Here is a 21708-nt window from a genome sequence, read left to right on the forward strand (position 1 = left end):
TATTTCAGAAAGGCTCTGGCGTACACGGCATGCCTATGACATGCATGTAGAGTTTGTACCTGCTACTACAGCTCAGTTTGGAAGTCATGCCTATGATCGGGCGTCCATCCAACGTAAACTAGTTTTCCGATAATTATTCTAACACCTTAATCTTTGTAGGCTCTTAGAATGTACTTTTATTCTAATACTTTAGCCTTCATTTCTAATTGGATGATGTCAGTGATACTGGTTGATGCTTGTGAATGGTGCAAAATGTATATTGCTTGCCAATGGAGCTCAACCAAGCTGCCATCAGTTCAGTTGGGAGTGTTACAAGAAAACTGTGGACCACCTAAGTCTGCAGATGCGCAGGACACCTTTGTAAGCTGCTACTCCAGTAAACGTTAACTAGGTCACTAATTTATTCACATTCAGTTTACAGAATCATTTAGCTCAACCTGTGGCATAAACTCACGATTTTAAGACCCAAATTTGCACTGTGGCCAGGAATGTGCAGTATCAACTGTGTCTCCTTGGTGCAATCTGCTGCTACATTCCTCAGCAGGATCTGAAATCTCTTGTTCAATCACTGGTTCTCCCCACAATTGACTATTGTAAATCTCTTATGACAGGTCTCACCAAGACCCACCTCATTCTTTCGAAATCAGTTCTACATTCAGCAGCTCATTTAATCTAATGGGGTGAAAAGAAACGCCCATATTTCATCTATGCTTGTCACTCTCCCCTGGCTCCCCATCGAAGTCAGGGAGATATATACGACTGCCTGTATTACCCACAAGGCCTTACATACATCCACCCCTCGCCACCTAGGGAACAAACTGAAGCTGTCGTGAGGCATCAGACCATCACAAAACGCTGAAGCTTTGCTGTTAGAGCCTCCAACCTTTAAAAAGGAATGACGCATGGCACAATCTTTATTGGGCAGTGCAACCAGAATATGGAAGTCCCTATCTCCGAAACTATGCACCCCGACTTCATTGCCGATCTTCAAAACAGAGCTGAAAGCCCTTCTCCCACAAAGATACTTTGCCCACTTGTCACCTTAGCCAACCTCCTCTATGATAATGTACCCTGCGGTGATTGAGATCACTGCCCTACCTGCCTCACTTGACCGAAACTTGCTGCTACCAGGTATGCCACCTACATCCTCTAATAAATGCCAGTCTGTTTCTTTGTAATGATCGATAGGTACAACTGTCCGTAGGTATCTACCCACCTCTTTGTTCCTTTTGTAATGATCATAACTAGCAACTGTTTGTAAAAACTGTACTTTGGGTAAAGTCCGCACTGTGTGATAATGCATATGTGTATAAATGAATACATCTGGTTATAGAATTTAGTTTTTTTTCTTATCAGACAACATTTAACGAATGTTTGGTGGCATTCAAAGACATTTTGACAATCTTTTTGACATGTTGATCAGTGAGGATTACATTTTGGTTTATCAGAAGGTTTATCACATGTTCGATAAGCTGTTATAATTTCATTTTAACTAGTAAGTCAACATGTCACAAGATATGCCATTTCAATAAACGTGGAAGTTCAATTCTAAGAAGCAGATGTGGGCATTAAAGACAATGGAATTGCACATAATTCAAATATATCTCATGCTAGTCCACGACTTTTGTCATTTCACAAACTATTACACCCCTCCTGAGTTTGCGCAACGTTTTACAGCGTTTTCCGCTCTGAACATGAAAGGGTTAAGGTATTTGTAACACAATTTCATTAGACCCTACACCTCAGAGTAAAATAAGTTAATGTACTGTTCATCGGAGTGTTAAAGGCGAGCCTTAAATCTTTTAAATATACCTTGACATTTTCCAATTTTCTTGAATCAGTCTTCCGCCAGACGCTGACATGCAATGTATAATTCATTCAGGTTTAATCTCACACAAAATGAAAGTTACCATCCCTAACTTTTGAAATATCTAAACCTAAGAAAGCGACTTTGATACAGTAAACCTCAAACACGTGAGGCTGCCTAGTGAACATAGCACATGACCTACATGCACGTTTGGAAACTGTCATCAATAAGTAACTGACACATTCCACAAAAGCTTCCCGGAACAAATGAAAAAGCGATATACACGAAAACGTTTTCTAGACAGAAATGTAAAGTATTTCAGCGGGTCGCTGGTGGAGAGGATCCGAGCGGTTTCAATTTCCACTCCGATGAACAAAACAATCTGCGTTCTGACAATTGTAGACCAACATGATCGCACTTAAATTGAAATTGAAAGCATAATAGATAAATACGATTTCCCCATTATTTTTTTGTTTGCTTTAACAGGGTTTTCACTTTGAAGCATTCATGACTGTCGCATTGAAATAAAGACGACTCATCTCTCTATTCATCAACAAGCCATGAAAATTAAAGTAAGTCATAAGCAAAATTGTTTCTTTGTCGAAATTTAAAACAAATATTAAAATGTAAAATCCAGTGGTTCAGTTGTGACAGTCCTGCCATGTTTCCATGTTACATGTAAACAAATATTAAGTGAGTGAAGGTTCTCATGCAATCACTCCAGTGAGTCCAAGTTTGCAGAGTAGTTTGAATTTCTGTTATATAAATTGCATCCTGTCTGTTCACGGTTTATAACATTTAATCAGAAGTATTTCGGTTGATTTTGTTACTAGAGCGTTCCTTTATTTATTTGTGTATTGTTGTATATAGCCTAACAGCTCAAACCCGAGCACATTTTTTTCAAATGCTTGTCTGATTCGCCAACCTGCCATAACTGTTGTAGTTTTACAAAGGAAAAGACACACAATTGATGGACGGAATGCAGAACAAATCAAAACATTCACCCCCAGTCAAGAGATATGGGTTAAATCCATCATTCTTTTGCTCACCATGCCACCCCAGTTTAGACCTGCCTATATACAAATCAGTCTTGACCCTGTGCCTCATGGGAACAGTCCAGCCCGAACTGCCAAGCCAAGTCCTTCCTGGACCGGAAACAAGCATCCTGGGACCGGTTTCGGGGTTTCACCCCTCTTCAGCCAGGATATCTTGATTCCAGTGGCACAGTGAGCACAGGACCCACGTCTGGGCATACCTGGTTTTACAAAGGTACACACATCCTGCCCCTAATCCCTATTCGACAAATGTGAAAGCCCCTTCAGATCAGGACAGTACCTCAGGTTAATGAAGGAGAGAGGCCTAGTTGTAAAAAACCCCAGTATGATGCTCTTTCTTCTTGGAAAGAGACATCAGATTGCTGAAATGCTGTGAAATGAAATGATGTCACATAAAGGGCAAATCCTGGAATATCATGGTTTATGTGAAGCGTGACATTTCTTGAACTGGCTCACCTAAGTAGGCAAAGACCTCAAATACAATGAAGCTCCTAAAATATATGCTGATTACCGCAGACTTTGCGGAACTATGTTGCCCATGTAATCCTGTTGTTTTCATGGCTCAGTCTTTCAGAGTAAGTTTGTGAACACTGAAAAGGTGCTCTTCAGAGAGACACTTGCAGATTTACACAAACTACTCAAACCAAAATAGAGATTCATGCATGTACATAATTTAGGCAACAAATTCTTTGTGTTTTTGCGGCCTCGCTAGACGCAGATTCAGCATTGCTTAAATACTGCGCAGCCTGGGCTTTGGGTCAGCCTCCTGCTCATGGTTGGATGGTTCAGTTCCCTGCTCTTTATTGAAAAGTTTTCTTTTTTTATTTCTGTTGTGCTTGTCCCACCCTTGGTGCTTTTCTTTTTCACCCTCACTTTTGAGTGGTTTAGTTTATCCTTTCTAGTGTAAAGAAAAGTGTATGTGAAAAAAGTAGAAATAGGGTATATACAAGGATGATATTATTTTATTTGTTATTATATGAATGTATCAAAATATATATAATGGATGTAAAAGACATGTTCATATTATACACATAATATCATTAGGCAACACTGTCCATAACTTTACATTCGTCCGTCATTCGCATCAACCGTAAAACCAACATCTACAAGCAGAGAGCAAACCAAATCAAATATGACCAAAGACAATATATACAATACAGATAATTTCAGCAATGTACAATAACGAAGAGGAAATTGGCCCTGGTCAAGGCAGGACTTAAGGTGCTCAACTGGTAAGTGGTAGAGGTAGCAGTGCGCATACCGCGACGCAGCAGCAGATCAAAGAACGTTCTCGGCAGAGGGCCAGAACACTCAGGTTAGTGACAAGGTTCTAGTTGGACACCAATAGTGAATAGCAAAGATAAGGGCCCACCCGTGAATAGCGAGATAGAGTTGGTCCCACTGTGCTGTGGATAAGGCTCTGCTGAACCCATGGCCAAAACACGCATAGATGAACTTGGAAGAATCATTTCAACTAGCCACAACTAAATATTATTCTTGCCAACAAGACTGTAACAATATCAATAAATGTATATTTCTGATATTATCTATATTGTATGTATTGTCTTTGGCCATATTTGATTAAGTTTGGTCTCTGCATGTATGTGTTGTTTTGACTATTGATGTGAATGACGGATGAATATAATCTTATGGGCGGGTTTGCCTATTGATATTGTGTATAATAGGAACAAGTCTTTTACATCCATTACATTTTGATACATTCATATCATAGTAAATAAAAGAATATAATCTTTGGATATACCATTTTCCCCCCTTTTTCACATACACTTTGTGCCTAGCTTTATCATAATCATCTCAATTATTATTTTAATTTTGTAGATTGCATACACCGGGCATTTCTATATAGATATTAGTTTATCCTTTTACCTCTATATTGAAACTATTTACATTTTATTTCTTCATTTATTTTCTCATTTATTCCTAAAAGGAGTGCATATACTGCTCCTTCATGCTGTTGGGTGTGCATATAAAGCACTCTCCTTCTTTCCCTTGCTCCCTCAACCACCCCAACCCGTCTCTTTCCTTTTGCGTGTGATATTGAGCACTGCACTTTCCCTCTGACCTTCATTGCCACTCTCTTCCTCAGTCCACCTCTCTCCTGCCTCTATAGATCCTCCATGGCAGAACGTGCACTGAATGACTGACTTGGTGATTCTCTGGATGTAGCCCCACAGCATTGTGCTGTGCCTTTGGGGCCTCTTTTTGCAAAGTAGTCTTTTCTCTCCTGCTGCCCTTCTCCTGTACCACGTTAGCTGGCTGTCGCTGCTGTTGGATGCTTTTAAAGTGAGCCAACATTGGTAAACCAATAGTGGTGCCTGGATATAAGAAATTGAGTTTTAAATCCAGATATATGGGAGTCAACCACAAGGTGAAAGGCCACAAACTTGTCACAGTAAAACACAAAATTAAACCTAGGTCTTCTAGTTATGGCACAGAACACATTTAACTTAGGAAAATGTGTAAAGTATTTGGCTGTAACAAAGTAAGAAGTTAAAACACCACACAATAGAAATTTCATAACCAATTCTAAAAGTAGAGAACGATTGAAGGAACAAATTGACACTAAAATTACAAAAATCCATCAAGAGGAACACAAGATATTACTTTTTAAAAAGTTAAAGCAAAAAGTGATAAGAAAAAGTAAAGCACCAAATCAGAAGTCTCTGTTTGCTGTTGACAGGAAGCTAGACACGATTTCAAGCCAACCGTGAAAGAGTGCAGATTGGATACACCGAAAGGGTAGTCCCAATAAAAGATTGTACCTCCTGACATAGTTTCTGAAATACAAGTCAAAATCTTTCAGCGGAGTAGGGTTAGAGTTGTATTTGATGAAGTCTTCTTGAAGTCAGATACCAGTTGGACAACATCCTGGTGAAACTGTTGGTTTTGGAGGGAAAAGCTCTGAATAAAGGTGTGCAAAAGTAGTGAAATCTCAGCAAAATTACATGAAAGGTTTTTGATGCACAGGTGCATTTGGACCTAAAAATGTCCTGCATCAGCTGGATACTTTTAAAGGCTTTGCCCAGTCAATATTTCTAAGTCTTTTTACGGCACTTAAAATCCTGCAGTGGTGCAAGGAAAAAGCTGTATGTGACAAACTCCACTTAAAATTGGACATCTGTTCTGTGAGCTCCGAAAGATGCTCTGTAGGTCTTGGAAGTCCAAAACCTTCCTAAGTCCCAACTTTTCAGAGTTCCTGTAGCAGCTTCTCTTGGTCACACCTGAGGCTCCTAGAACCTCAGAGAGTGCATGTTGGAGGCAGGGCTCACTCCAACAGAGGCCACAAGCAGGATTCAATCTGGGTCATGTTGCTACTGGTCAGCTGGGCATTTCAGAAAAGATACCTCATGCAGCTTGTTGTATCCCTGTAGCCACACATTTCATCTGACCCTTGAAGTCCACTTCTTAGTCCTGGGTAAAAGCCAGAGAGGGTCCTGCCGTACAGGTTTCTACACAGCTGTCAAACAACAAGTTTGTTCTGTTCATCCATATGTCCAGAGAGTTTTCTGATTAGCTATAGGTGAGAGACCATGTTTGTAGGATTCATTAGATAGTGGGTGATGGTGACTCCACGCCACTTCCTAACCAACTGAAAAACATTCCCAAGGGTAACACTTACCCCTTTTTCAGAACATGTTGTTTGCCTTACTGCAAACTATCTTACAGGGCACTAGTCTGAGTAAAATCCAATATGTCAGCACCTCAGCCCTTGAAGGCTGCTGCTGTGCCAACAAGAGGGTATGCTTAGGAAAATGAACATACCCCTCTACTCAACTACAGCAAACTGGATCTTGGTTCAGCTCCCCCTTCCACTGGACTGGTGCCAAGTGGGCTACAGAGTTCCCAGTGAACACAAGGTGTCTCTTCCTCAGGTCTCCATTTACACGTATATATTAATAGGAAGACCTTCCTTTGATCTGCTTCAAGTCCTGATCCCTCTCCAGTTGCCTTTCTCCAAGATGATATATGGCACCTTCCTCACACCCAGTTCTTTTTGCCACAAAGCCTAAGACATTGCTTCTGCTCTAGGAGCAGTTGTCACAACTCATTAAAGGGAAGCACTATCAGGGGCTAGTTGATGGCAGGCACATGCTAATTAGCCCATTGGATATTCATGCAGACACATTTGAACTTTTAAAAAGTCATGTATTCTTAATATATGTTAACAATCTGACTTCAGCAATGTTGGAAATGGCCATCTTTTGTGTGGTGTTCCCCCATATGTTTGCCTTATTTTGCTGCCCCTATTTTTGTTGGCCTTAGGACTCTGCACACTTTAATCATGCTGAACAGTGACAAAGTGCTTGTGATCTCCCTTCATATATATGGTAACATTGACATATACCTAATTGGTACATTTAATTTACAAATAAGTCCCTACTATGGTGCCAATTCCGATCCGGTAAAAACCGGGTACGAACCGTCGGACGGAGCCTTTTCTCCGTCCGACTCGTACCCGGTGCGAAATCCATCCGAAAATGCAAGTACGATTCATACGGAAACACCATTTCCGTACGATTCGAACAAAACACCGACCGAACAGAAACTAAACACAATTCCGATCCTGAAAGGAGCCGACGTGACGTCGGTACGCATCCAGCCTACGTTTCACGAACCAGGAAGTACGATTCGAACCGACGTCATCCCGCACGGAAAATATTTACCGGCTGCCAAAAACTGCCGGGAAATCAGGACGACACACGCAAGGAGCAGCTGGACGCGACGAACAGACATGGACCCGAACCTACGTGCCATCCCTGCCCTCCTAGCAGTCCACCTGGCGTACAGGAACCGACGCAGACGCCGCAGAAGGTCAGCACAACAACCAGGGGCAAAGGGGGGGGCAGGGGCAGGACACACAACACCAACACATGGTACCAAATCACACATGGCCTGGACATACCTGACCATCAGGGCCTGGTCACTTCCAGGGGGTGGGGGCAAGGCCAGCAACGCAAGCGTCCGCCACAACGGAAGTGGATGGTCACGCGAACCGGTACGTACCCTACCCAGGCCGCAAGAGCGTGGGTACGGAACGTACCACGCGTCCCCCTACGTCACTCCAACAATAGCGGTACGGCCCGTACCCACGTCAGAAAGGCCTTGGTACAGCTCGTACCAGCATTGCTGGGGTCATGTAGGGGTACGCGTGGTACGACCCGTAGCCACGCCCCCAAGGCCTGTGTACGGTGCGGACCCCACGGCCCGCAACAATGGTGGGACGCACCGTACCCACACACCAAAGGCATGGGTACGGCCCGTACCCAGGCACGCAGAGCGTGGGCAGGGGTATGTACGGACCGTACCCCCACCCGTGGAAGTACGGCCCGTACCCCCACCCGTGCATGTACGCCCCGAACCCCCACTCGTGTATGTACGCCCCGAACCCCCACCCCACCCTGGTATGTACGCCCCGAACCCCCACCCGTGTATGTACGCACCCAAGCGCCACCCGTGCATGTACGCCCCGAACCCCCACCCCACCCTGGTATGTACGCCCCGAACCCCCACCCGTGTATGTACGCACCCAAGCGCCACCCGTGCATGTACGCCCCGAACCCCCACCCCACCCTGGTATGTACGCCCCGAACCCCCACCCGTGTATGTACGGACCGAACCCCCACCCCAGCCGTGTATGTACGCACCAAACCACCACCCGTGTATGTACGCCCCCTAACCCCCCCCAGCCGTGTATGTACGCACCGAACCACCAGCCGTGTATGTACGCACCAAACCCCCACCCGTGTATGTACGCACCTAACACACACCCCAGCAGAGTATGTACGCCCCGAACCCCCACCCGTGTATGTACGCACCAAACCACCACACCAGTAGGTGCGTACATACACGGCTGGTGGTTCGGTGCGTACATACACGGCTGGGGGGGGGTTCGGGGGCGTACATACACGGGTGGGTGTTTGGTGCGTACATACACGGCTGGTGGTTCGGTGCGTACATACACGGCTGGGGGGGGGTTCGGGGGCGTACATACACGGGTGGGTGTTTGGTGCGTACATACACGGCTGGTGGTTCGGTGCGTACATACACGGCTGGGGGGGGGTTCGGGGGCGTACATACACGGGTGGGTGTTTGGTGCGTACATACACGGCTGGGGGGGGGGTTTGGTGCGTACATACACGGCTGGTGGTTCGGTGCGTACATACACGGGTGGGGGTTCGGGGCGTACATACGCGGGCGGGGGGTGGTGGGGTGTTCGGCGCGTATGCGGGCACATGTCTCCATGGTTGCTATGGGAGTTCGGTTCGGACGGTGTTTTTTGCGTACGGTTGTGAAATGGGGAGGACGGGAGGGATCGTACTTGCGCAGTCGGACTTTATTTTTCCGCACGGTGGGTTTCTCGCCCGGGGACGTGTCGGTGACTTTTCCCGACCCGAGGACGTGTGGGGAAATCTTCCCAATGCGATTCGTATGGACTTTTTTCCGTTCGAATCGTACTTGGCAGTTTGTACGCTACTTTGACGATTCGGACGGAAAAAAATCCGGATACGAGTCGGACGGGGAATTTTTTTACCGGATCGGAATTGGCACCTATATGTTAATACATGTACCCAGTGCCTGTAAATTAAATGCTACTAGTGCGCCACAGCACTTATTGTTCCACCCACTATAGTAGCACTATAAAACATTTCTCCGGGTCTGCCCCTGCAGCCTGGGTATGAAGTTTTAAACTTCCATTTTCACCTGGCTAAATAAACCTTTTCACAGGCATAAGCCTTCCTTTTAATACTTATGCATCCTCCCTAAGGTAGCTTCTAAATGCCCATAAGGCAAGGTGCATGGTATTTAATGTTTTACTTGTTCTGACAGTGTACTCCCTTTGAAGTCACAGTGGCAAGGATGTCTTTCTCATAGAAAAATACTGAGTTACACTATAACAACTTATAATGCCTAATTTCAGTTTGGATTATATCACTTTTTTAGAAATGACACCTTTTGAAATTGCCATTTTCCTGCTTAAACCAAATAGGTCTTTCTGCCAGTGTTACCTGGCTGCTGATGACTCCCCTGTGGTAAGATGTGTAATGCTCACACACAGGGGAAAGAGTGGGCAAAGAGATGGGTGTGGAGAGCTTTTTTTCTTACATGAGTAGGATGGCCTGAGGGGCCTGTGAAATATCAAAACAGATAGTGAGATGCACACCGACGTACTCAAGAATTGTAAATCATGTACTCTTTCAAACTGTGATGGCGTGCAAAACGTGATGCGCGCTCCGTCCAATTGCGCGCGACAACATAACAGAACACTTTGACACCTCTGTCGGTGCCAATTCATGATGCACTGCCGAATTTGGGAATGAATCCAACCAATTAAACTCTTCATTTCTTGCTTATCAATTTGTCCATATTTTACTTCATTTCTTTAAACTCTTCATATTAATTCAATTCATTTTACTCATTCCAATAACTCAAACATAGGAGGCGAGATGGATTCCACATGCCACATCTTTATTGACAAGACCCAATGCATTTCGGGACACAGTCCCTTCGTCAGGGGTATCTAGAATAAAAAATACATTTTGACGTTGTTATAGCTTATTTGTACCACAAAACACAATGGATGCACATCTATATTTGTATACTGATTGTTGTTCTCATATCTCTGTAATACCATCGCTACGATTAATCATCTGCTTTACATAGCGGTCCCTCCCATAAATAACAGGATGAAATAATAAATGCGTTTATGACTCATTCTCCCGTCTGCGTACTGTCGGTTTAAAACCCTTTCTGCCCAGCCCCTTCTTAAGGTACAAAGGGTGCCTACCCTTTCACTTGCAGATGTAGCTCACCCCTAGGCCTGACCCTTGTGTCTTGCTAGCCAGCTTGGCTCCGAACCCAGTACGTGGAGAAGCTGCCCCAGAGCAGGGGTTGAGTGATCGCAGCATTGCCCATTTTCATAGCCACATGTTTGGCTCAGGGAGACTCGGGAAAATGGTTATGCTATGTTTGTTTTAGGGAAAGAGGGCCGCTGTGGGATAGCTTACAGTTAACACACAGGAAGTTCTAGAAAAGTGGATAGGTCACCCCTTGGAACATTTACCCCATTGGTTAGAGAGTAAGCAGGAGTTATTAGCATATTAGCCCAGGGCATAAATATTGCACCCCAGTACCCTCCTCAGAACACTCCTGGGACTTTGAGGAATCAGAAGAAAGACAGTCCAGCTGTTTGAAGGACTGAAGGAAGACTGGACCTGCTTCCCTTAAACCCAGGACCCCAGACATGATTTAAAGTGTTAGTGGCTGACCTCCTGTTTGAGTTACAGGGACACAAAAAGCTACCAGAGGCTTCACTCCCTGCAACTGCCCAGCTGACCATTCCAGAAGAACCTGTCCTTGACCCTACTGCTGGCCTCTGTTGGAGTGAGTCCTAACCCCTAAGTGGAGCCCCCACCAGGTCTTGGACCCTCGACTGGTGTTAGAGTGTACTATTCCTGTCCAAACTAGAAAAACCTTTGGGCAACTTTTCTCCAAAGAACTTGCGGGAGACTGGGGCTGTGCTTGACCCAAAGCCATTGGCATTGAATCGCTGGTTGAATCCATCCTTCTGGTTTGTCCTGCTGAAGCAGATCTGCCTTCCACAACTGTTTCTCAGTCCAAATGTAGAGCGCTTCCTCGGGTTAGACAATGAGCAGCATCCCATCGACGTCAATGCCTCTCTAGGCACAGACTCTGGACTTCATCCACTCAGAGCTGGCTCACCATTGACCCTGCTCTCAAACTAATTGCCGTCCAGCCTGCTTTGGATCCAGATTGAAGCTTGCCCCACTGCCGACACATTGCGGGCCACCTTTTCTTTTTGTATTGAAAAAGATACAACTTCATAAAATATATTTTTTATTTGTGCTTCCTGAATACATTAAATGTATAAAACCATTCTTCAATTAAAGCAGATACATGTCAATTGATCGAAATGTTCAATGTGCAGAATACTTCAGAACAAAGCTAATAAAACATCTCAATCAACTTTAAGGTGAAGCATAATCATGATTAGGAATAAGAAAGATAAAATGCCAATGCATAATATATGCTATACAAAAAAAGAACCTAAAAATGAAAATACAGAATGCAATATTAAAGTCTATAATACAAAGCCAAACCCAGGCCCTAATCCTATGCTTAATAAGGATTATCCTCAATAAGAAACCCATGGCTCTATAACAAACTGAACAACAAAGACCTAGTAATGGTGGTGTGTCCCGTTTAAAGGACGGTTTCCCTCACACAGCAAAGGTTTCATGCTTCTTCATATTTTGATATTGATTTGATATTTTATCATTTATTTAGCACCCGAATCACCCCGTCAGGGGTATCTCCGCGCCTGGGATTGCGAGCTACAGCCAGACAAGCGCAGCTCAGAACAGAGATGTCTTTTGCAGTTTTCTGAATTGAAAGTATTCTGAACATTGACGTAGGGACATGGGAAGTTGATTCCAAAAGTGAGGGGCAAGGTGAGAAAAGGCTTTGCCACCCATGTGAGATTTTTTATAGACTAACCTCCTCACACTGTGATGTCTAGTCACAATGCAGGCTAGAACACCCTCTCAGGGATGTTGTGAGAAGAGGTATAATATGAGTTAGCTGTGATGAGGGTAGCAGAACAAAATCAAATAGAGAATTCGTCTGTTAGTAAAACTGGTGAGCAGCCAAAATATCGAAACTAAAATATCTACCTACACAAATATCGAGTTTTAAATATCGAAGGGACAGAATATCGATGTCAATAATATCTATGGACAGAATATCGATCCTAAGGTAAGTATTTTAATATCGATGTTAGTAATATCGAAGTTAGTAATATCGACATCAAATATATCGATTTTACTAATATTGATGTTACTAATATCGATATTTATATTATTGTTATGTATTTTATTATGTATTTAATATGTATGTGTTATATGTTTTTAGTTAAGTGTTCTACTGGTTTTAACATATATGTATACAATTTTTATATGTTAACAATGGTTTTTTAAGTCAATTTTGTGTTTTAGTACCGTAGCGGGTTGTGGGTTTATAGGGGAATAGGGTGGGAAGTAATTTAATTATATGGAATTAATTATACATTTTTAGGAATTATAAATTAATTTTAATTATTTTTTGCGTTTAAGTTCTGTAGCGGGTTGTGGGTTTATAGGGGAATAGGGTGGGAAGTAATTTAATTATATGGAATTAATTATACATTTTTAGGAATTATAAATTGATATTAATACATTTTTGCGTTTAAGTTCTGTAGCGGGTTGTGGGTTTATAGGGGAATAGGGTGGGAAGTAATTTAATTGTAATTAATTCATAATTTATTTTCATTTATTGGTATTGATAATTATATTATTGTTAATTAAGTATTAATTGGTAAATAATTTTTATTAATTGGCAATTAGTTTTAATTAGTTGATTAATTGATAATTATGTTACGTGTATTATTTTATTAGTGGAGTGTGTCGTGCGTTTATAGGGGAATAGTGTTGGAAGTAATTGAAATCTAATTAAGTAATTATTAAATTAGTTGTTGGGTATTGATAATTAATTAATTGGACAGTAATTATTAATTAGTAAATATTTTAAATTATAATATTTTGGTTATGAAAAATAATTAATTGTTGATTAATGATTAATTGTGAATTAAATATAATTAAATATTATGCATTGATATTTCTAATTAATATATTAATAAGTAATTATAAATTGGTAATTAATGTGTAATATTTATTATTTTGGTGTATGAAAAATATTTAATTGTTCAATATTTTTTAATTGGTAATTAATGTTTCATAATTAATTTTTTGCGGTATATTTTTTTTTTAATGGTTACATATATTTTAATTGGTATTTACTTTTTAATAATTTATATGTTTTTGGTTATGAAAAGTATTTTATCGTTTAATATTTATTATTTGGTAATTAATATTTATTAATTATTATTTATTGGTATTTATTATTAATGTATTGTTAATTAATTATTCTTTGGTAGTTATGTTTGTAATAATTATTTATTGGTATTTGTAAATAATTTTGAGTTATTTAATAATTAAATCACTAATTATTTTAAATAATTATTTTATTTATAACTATGTTATTTTTAACTTCTACGCTATCCAACACTTTCCCTACTGTTTCACCCTCTGGAGTTGGAATAGTAAATTTTATCCCTACGCTATCCAACACTTTCCGTACTGTTGCATTCTCTGGAGTTGGAATAGTAATTTTTACCCCTACGCTATCCAACACTTTCCCTACTGTTGCACTCTCTGGAGTGGGAATAGTAATTTTTACCCCTACGCTATCCAACACTTTCCCTTCTGTTGCACTCTTTGGCGTTGGAATGGTAATTTTTACCCCGTCGCTATCCAACACTTTCCCTACTGTTGCACTCTGTGGAGTTGGAATAGTAATTTTTACCCCTACACTATCCAACACTTTCCCTACTGTTGCACTCTCTGGAGTGGGAATAGTAATTTTTACCCCTACGCTATCCAACACTTTCCCTACTGTTGCACTCTCTGGAGTTGGAATAGTAATTTTTACCCTTACGCTATCCAACACTTTCCCTACTGTTGCACTCTCTGGAGTTGGAATAGTAATTTGTACCCCTACGCTATCCAACACTTTCCCTACTGTTGCACTCTCTGGAGTTGGAATAGTAATTAGTACCCCTACGCTATCCAACACTTTCCCTACTGTTGCACTCTCTGGATTGGGAATAGTAATTTTTTCCCCTTCGCTATCCAACATTTTCCCTACTGTTGCACTCTCTGGAGTTGGAATAGTAATTTTTACCCCTACACTATCCAACACTTTCCCCACTGTTGCACTCTCTGGAGTGGGAATAGTAATTTTTACCCCTACGCTATCCAACACTTTCCCTACTGTTGCACTGTGTGGAGTTGGAATAGTAATTTTTACCCCTACGCTATCCAACACTTTCCCTACTGTTGCACTCTCTGGAGTGGGAATAGTAATTTTTACCCCTACGCTATCCAACACTTTCCCTACTGTTGCACTCTCTGGAGTGGGAATAGTAATTTTTACCCCTACGCTATCCAACACTTTCCCTACTGTTGCACTCTGTGGAGTTGAAATAGTAATTTTTACCCCTACGCTATCCAACACTTTCCCTACTGTTGCACTCTCTGGAGTGGGAATAGTAATTTTTACCCCTCCGCTATCCAACACTTTCCCTACTGTTGCACTCTCTGGAGTGGGAATAGTAATTTTTACCCCTACGCTATCCAACACTTTCCCTATTGTTACACTCCCTGGAGTGGAAATAGTAATTTTTAGCTCTACGCTATCCAACATTTTCTTGACTGTTTTTTTTTGGAGCTGGAGTAGTAGTTTTATTGTCGGTGCTATTTAATATATTTTGAATTATTTTAGCTAATGTAATATATAATTAATTTTAACAATATTCAAATTAAATGTAATTTTTTAAATGTGTTATATATAATTATTTATTTTTATTCATGTTATTGTTTTATGTGTATGATGTATTTGTAATTTATAATAATTTTTAACAAGTTATACGTTACTAAAACAATTATTAAAATGTATTATTAAGTAAGTATATATATTATATTATATGTATATGTTTTATTAATGTTTTATTACATTATATATATTAATTATTAATTTTAAACATTATAACATATATTTAATTATGTTTATTTTATTTATAAGTATTATTTGGTTTATTTTACATTTTTTTTTTTAACTAAAAAATACTTTATATTTTTAATAACGATGTTTTTGACATTCTATATTTTATTTTCGATATTTTTGTACTTACCATGTTGTAGATAGGATCTCGATATTCTTGTCATCGATATTTTTGTGTCGATATTTTTGTAGGTCGATTTTCTGTCCGTCGATATTCTGTCAGACATTCAGTAAAACTAGCTACAGGGTGTGAAAAACTCTTTATTGTTGTGTTCCCTGGCCCAGGATTAAAAACCAGGTCAGCGCAGGAGGGACTAACATGTTTCTGGGTCTAAAATGATATGTTCGTGGTAGGTAGGCATGTTTCATCCTATTACCCTCAACAGAGGTGTGTCAGCCTCCTTGGCAACCTATAGTTAAAGCTTCTGTGTGATAATGTGCTCATATACCAAAACAAGTGAGAAAGCAAGTTTTTATACAAGCCCACTGGTCGTGTGGCAGTCCATGTAATCAAGGATCCACTGGAAGTTTACCTGAAAAAGAGCATGTGTTACTTCTTCATGAAATCCACCAAGTTTGTGAACAAATTTATGCTAGGTCAAACATTTGTGTGCTTGTTTCAAATCATATTAGTGAAAATGGACAAGGCTTCACATAGCCCCTTGGCACACATAACATGGCCACCATATTTAGAGTGAGGCATTGTCATTAAGATATCTATAACCAGCAAAAACAACACAACATATATCTAGGAAAAGGGGTTGGGCTTACCCGCTAACATCAGACATCATGTCTCAACTCTAACCTGGTACGGTGTCAAGGCATTCAAGATCCTATGCAGTTGTGAGAGGACAGAGACAAAACAAAAGAAAAGAGATTGGTTCACGAAACAAAGAAGAAGACTCATATTATTTCACAAATTCTTTGTAGCATTTGTGACCATATATATACTCGCATGGTTGTGCCACATGAGCTTAGTATATACAGTCTACCATTGTCGGAATGGACAGGGAGTTGGTAACTCCTAACTGAACGGGGTGACGTATTAATGGAAGTGACAACATAAGTGTGCAAGGGTAATGACCCCTCTCTTTCAAATAGGAGGGAGTAGATAACTCCTAACTAAACAGGGTTACTCATATTAATGGAAGTGACAACATACGTGTGCAAGGGTAATGATCCCTCCATTTTAAATAAGGTAGTAGGTAACCCCTAACTAGATGGAGCACCATTTATCAATGGGAGTGACAACATAAGTACGCAAGGTTGTGGCCCCTTTCAAAGAAGGTTTTTTTTTTTCACCGGGGACCACCAAATCCCAACCATAGTTTAGTCACACAGTCTGTAGAAACATATGACATGTCATTCTATCTAGGGGCATAGGAGACATTTGTAATGATTTTAATTCTGGCTTTATTGTTTTGTCACAGAACAACTACAGCCCTTTTACAGTGAAAAAAGCTTTTCGGGCTCGTAACTGTAGGTACATGGTAACGTTACATTTTTTAATGTGCCACTTGCACCCTACCTTGTGGGTTACAAGGCCTAATTGGGGGTGATTTGCTTAATACTTCAGGGTTCCTTTCTTTCAAAAATTGTTATTTTGGCAGGTTCACAAACAGATTTAAAAGATATAGGGGTGGGACCAGATAGATAGGCCTGAATTATGCATTACTTGTAAGCATAGTGGATGGTGTAACATGTACTGTAGTCCACAGGTGACATTTGACTTTTCCATGCCATTGTAGTATTTTTTGCACCATATACTATGTCCTTACTGTGAAGCGAAATATGTCAATTAGGAGTTAGCCAATTTTATGTTGTTTTAAAGGTCTGAGAACATACACTGGGCACTGAACATCAAAGTTAAGAAACTCATATCATAAAGCCAAACAGCAATTACGGTGAACACACAAAAAATACACTTTTACCAACTGGCCACTGTGCAAGTGCTTTTATTACACTTTACAGATTGTCAAGATTTTGCATTAAAGTAGTGTAGTGTGGATATGGATACTATGAAATCATTATTTTCTATACTCTCAAGTTCACTGCAATCCCTCCTAATGCCACATTCTGTCACACAAGATTACAGCCATTTAGAAAGTATAAAAAATACACTGTCAAGGTGGATGTTCATCGCTGTTGCCTTTTCCAAAGCCTGTGAATTTTAAAAGCTTCCAGCATTGGGAAAGCTGATAGCAGCAACCAAACAGCATTGATTGACCTTTCCAATTATTGTTCTTATTGATGTGTTTGTGAACATGTGTGTGGCTTTTGATCACAGTGGTTTGTTACACTTAGGGGGATATTCACAAGGATCTATCTCTGATTTAACAGCACTTTAGCGCAGCCAAAGTCGTGATAAATTTACCTCCCCATTCACAAGCCGGTACAAACAGCCCACATCACCAGTTTACCTGCGATAACAGCCGCAAAAAACATTGCCACCGATGATCCCCGCAACTATCGCTAATGAGATGCAGAGTAGGTGTTACCGTGCCAAAAGCCCCGACAACACAACTCCACAATATTCACAACGACGAGCCAGAACTGCGATAAGAACACAAAACAGGCAATAAGGCGCATTAGCATCAGGAAAATAACACCTGCTCTCACCTGGTGCAAAGTCGGACCACAGCCTGCACCACAAAAGGGAGCACAGCCCACAGCCACATCGGAAGGGAAACAACACCCGCCGCCACCACCCCTAGGACCCCCCCTCCCAGGCACTCCCGACAAAAGACATGCCACATCAGCTACACCTAAACATGCCCAAAATAATCCGCTTGATGTCGCACAATCACAACTGGTGACATGCATGTGTCGTCACAAAAATGATCATCACACATTCACTTTCGAAGCAACAAATGAAACTTTATTAACATAAACACTGAAATGAAATGAAGACACATGGCGGCTCCCCTCAAGACAATCCGTAGGTCACAGCCTGTAAGACAAAAATCATGATGACAAGGTGTGTGCTGCACACATCAAAGGTCAGAGAGAGAGCGAAGGAGAGAGAGAAGAAGAGAGGGAGAGAGAGAGATAAGAAAAGAGGGGGAGAGAGAGAAAGAAGAAGAGAGGGTGAGAGAGAGTAAAGAAGAGAGGGGGAGAGAGAGAGAGAGTGCAGCCCCTGTGCACCCAGGCCACACTGCTCACCTGCTGCCACCGGTGTGTCTCCAACCACTTGCCTGTATGTACAGCAGCACACCAGGTCACACATCTGAGACAGACCTGTCATCTGAAACAGAGTCCAGATACACGATTGGCACAGTACACACAATTGCACAAGACAAAACCACCTGCCCGCCCATGCACACCCAGGCAGAGGCACCCCAGCCCCTCCCGCCGCCCATCGGAGCATGCGTGCCCATGCACACACAGGCAGAGGCACCCCAGCCTCTCCCACCGCCCATCGGAGCATGCCCGCCCATGCACACCCAGGCCTCACTGCTCACCTTCCGCCACCGGTGCGTAGACAGGAGGTCCCACCACATGCCGCTGCCAGCCACAAGATCGAGGCCCGTGGACATGGCACCCTCAACACCATGCAGCCCCCTCCGCAGGCCACCAGGTCTCACATTTGGTGCTGGGTCTGTATTACTCCATGGCATAGGAAATACCAGTGCACCCGGCATCATCGCAGGCTGCACACCCGCTCAGCCCAATGGGTACCACCAACTCTGGGATCCCGGAAGCGATGCCACGTGGCGGTAGGCCGGCGCTGCCCGCTGGCTCTGGCCTACACTGCGGTCCAGTAGAGCACACAAAACCTGAGCTGTCCAGACCGCCGGGACGAAGCATCATTGTAGGCTGCACACCCGCTCAGCAGCTTAAGGTGCCACTGATTCAGTGCACCCAAAGTCACCGTCCCGTGGTGGGGTGCCTGTGCCGGCTGCAATGCTCCGGGTGCCACTAACCCTGTGCAACGCCAGTCAGCGCCATGTGGTGGTAGGCCCATGCCAGACACAAGGCCTGGGTGCCACTAACCCTGTGTGGTACAACTCATGTGGCCTTTATGATTGAGAACCATGGAGCGTCCGTCATCCAGTCACCACCAGCAGAGGGGAAGGTGACATCGTCGGCCCCGTATGTTGGCGGAGTCACATGGCCGGTGACGCTTGTGCTGGATGGGTGTGGTGTTCGTGCGAACCTGCCCTCAGGGAGTGGCTGTGACATGCAGACAACTAGACCAATGACCTGCACACCACCAGCGTGTACACCTGCGGCAGGTAGCACTGAGGGCCCCCCTCGGAGCGTAAGCAGAGTGGTCTGGCCTGCCGTACGCCGGTCCAGTGCAGGGCCTGCAAAAATGACTAGTGGGCTCTGGGCATGGTTCAGTCCATGTCCGGACATGGAAGTGACTGATGCATGTGTCCCTGTTGTAGTGTTCACCGGACCAGTACGCAATATGCAATGTGGCAGCCTCTGACTGGCATCCCACCGGATGAGCATCATTGATGCAAGGGAAATCACTGTCCCTAAATTCATCCACACATTCATACATGAATGATGAAAGACATGACACAGCAGTGCGTCACTGGATGTTTATTGCCCATCCAGTGCAGATCTGCAGCTGGAGAGGTACAGGGCAATGCCGAGCACACTACACAATATGGGCCCGTGGAGGGCCAGCCAGAGTCCATCCGGGGATGACAAGTACTGCGGAAGAGGAAGGGTACTGTCCGCAGTCTGGTCGCCATGTCATTGGTCATCAAACACGATATGGCAGTCCATGTCGCTGTACAAGGTGACTGCATCGGAGTGTATCAGGGGTCAGTGGACGGTCATGAGGCCATGTTCGTCACCAAGCAGAAACAGGCTAGGTGACGGAAATGAATGCTAGTGCCTCCTGATCACAAACCCATCCACGTCCTCATCCCCAGATGCGTGCTCTGCCCCACCTATGGGTGTTGCAGTACCGGCTGAGGCACTGTGTGCCACTGACACATCAGGTGCCGGAGTGGATATGTCTGCCGCACTGTGAGGCAATGGCACACCAGGGGGCAGAGATGTGTATGGTGTGGGGGCAGCAGCATTCATTTGCGACACCCCTTGTGACAGCAATGCCATGATGATGATCTGCAGGGCGTGGTAGATCTCAGCTACATTTCGCTGATGTACAGCGGTGCCTGCCATCATTTCTGCCTCCATCCGCACCATGTCCTCGATGAGCCTCCGCATGTGTGCCAGCTCACAGCTAGTGATGCTGGTGCACCTCTGAGCGGACAGGTGTTCTTCTCTCCACGTCAGGACTCCAACGATGTCAGTCAGGGCTCGTTGGGGACCATGGAGTGGGCCTAGACACCCCTGGACGGCGCCCAGTTTGGTGGCCATGAGGTCGAACTCCACCCGCACCTGCTCAGCCGTCTCCCTCTGGACCTCCAGCACACGGCGTTGGAATGCCGTGTGTTGTTCCTGGGGTTCCTGGGAGACTGCTGGGGTCGTGGGTGCCTCCTGCTGGGTGGTTTGGGTTGTGGGTGGGGTCTCCTCGATGCAGCTGGTCAGCCCTGATCCTGGAGGTGAGTCAATGATGTCTAGGAGGGCTTGTGTGTCGATACTGGGGTTGCCCTCCTCGTCATCAGTGAAGAGTGGCTGGGACTGCTCTGCAGGGGGTGTTGATGGTGGCCCTGCAATGTGAAGGGGGATGGTGTGTTGAAATGTGTCCACATGTATGTAGTTGCATGGTACATGTTGACATTCAGACAGCATGGAATAGTACATTGTGACCGTCTATAGATCTGGGTGATGACCCAGAGTCATAGAGGGTGTGCACTGTGCTCTGCTTGATTGTGCATGTGTGCCATCGTGGCCATCTCCACCCATCCCCCCAGTACCTGATGGTCACTCACCCTGTTGCGGTTGTGTTGTGTCCTGTCGAGCAGTGTCCGGTCCCCCGACTCCTGCCACAGTATCCACACTGATGACTGTCGACACCAGCTACTCCATGTCATCCAGCATGAGCTGTGGCACTGGGCCCCCACCTCCAGTCTGCATTGCTGCCTTCTGGTTGGCTGCGAGTTTCTCCTTGGTCTTTCTCTTGATTTCATTCCATCGCCTCTTGACCTCATCCATTGTCCTCTTGTGCTCTCCAACGGCATTCACCTTGTCCACGATGTCCCACCATATTCCATTTTTGGTGCCCAA

General features: G+C 43.5%; 1 protein-coding gene across 1 annotated transcript in view; it reads left to right on the forward strand.

Moving 5' to 3' along the window:
• Nucleotides 1-21708, forward strand: part of HTR2C (5-hydroxytryptamine receptor 2C) — a 3718710-nt gene that overhangs the window by 2494108 nt on the left and 1202894 nt on the right. The window contains exon 9 of the mRNA XM_085606666.1: nucleotides 2294-2379. The gene's annotated coding sequence lies outside the window, so the exon portion shown is untranslated. The remainder of the gene's footprint in view (nucleotides 1-2293; nucleotides 2380-21708) is intronic.

Source organism: Triturus cristatus, chromosome 5_2 (genome assembly GCF_964204655.1).
Source record: "Triturus cristatus chromosome 5_2, aTriCri1.1, whole genome shotgun sequence".
Lineage (NCBI taxonomy): Eukaryota > Metazoa > Chordata > Amphibia > Caudata > Salamandridae > Triturus > Triturus cristatus.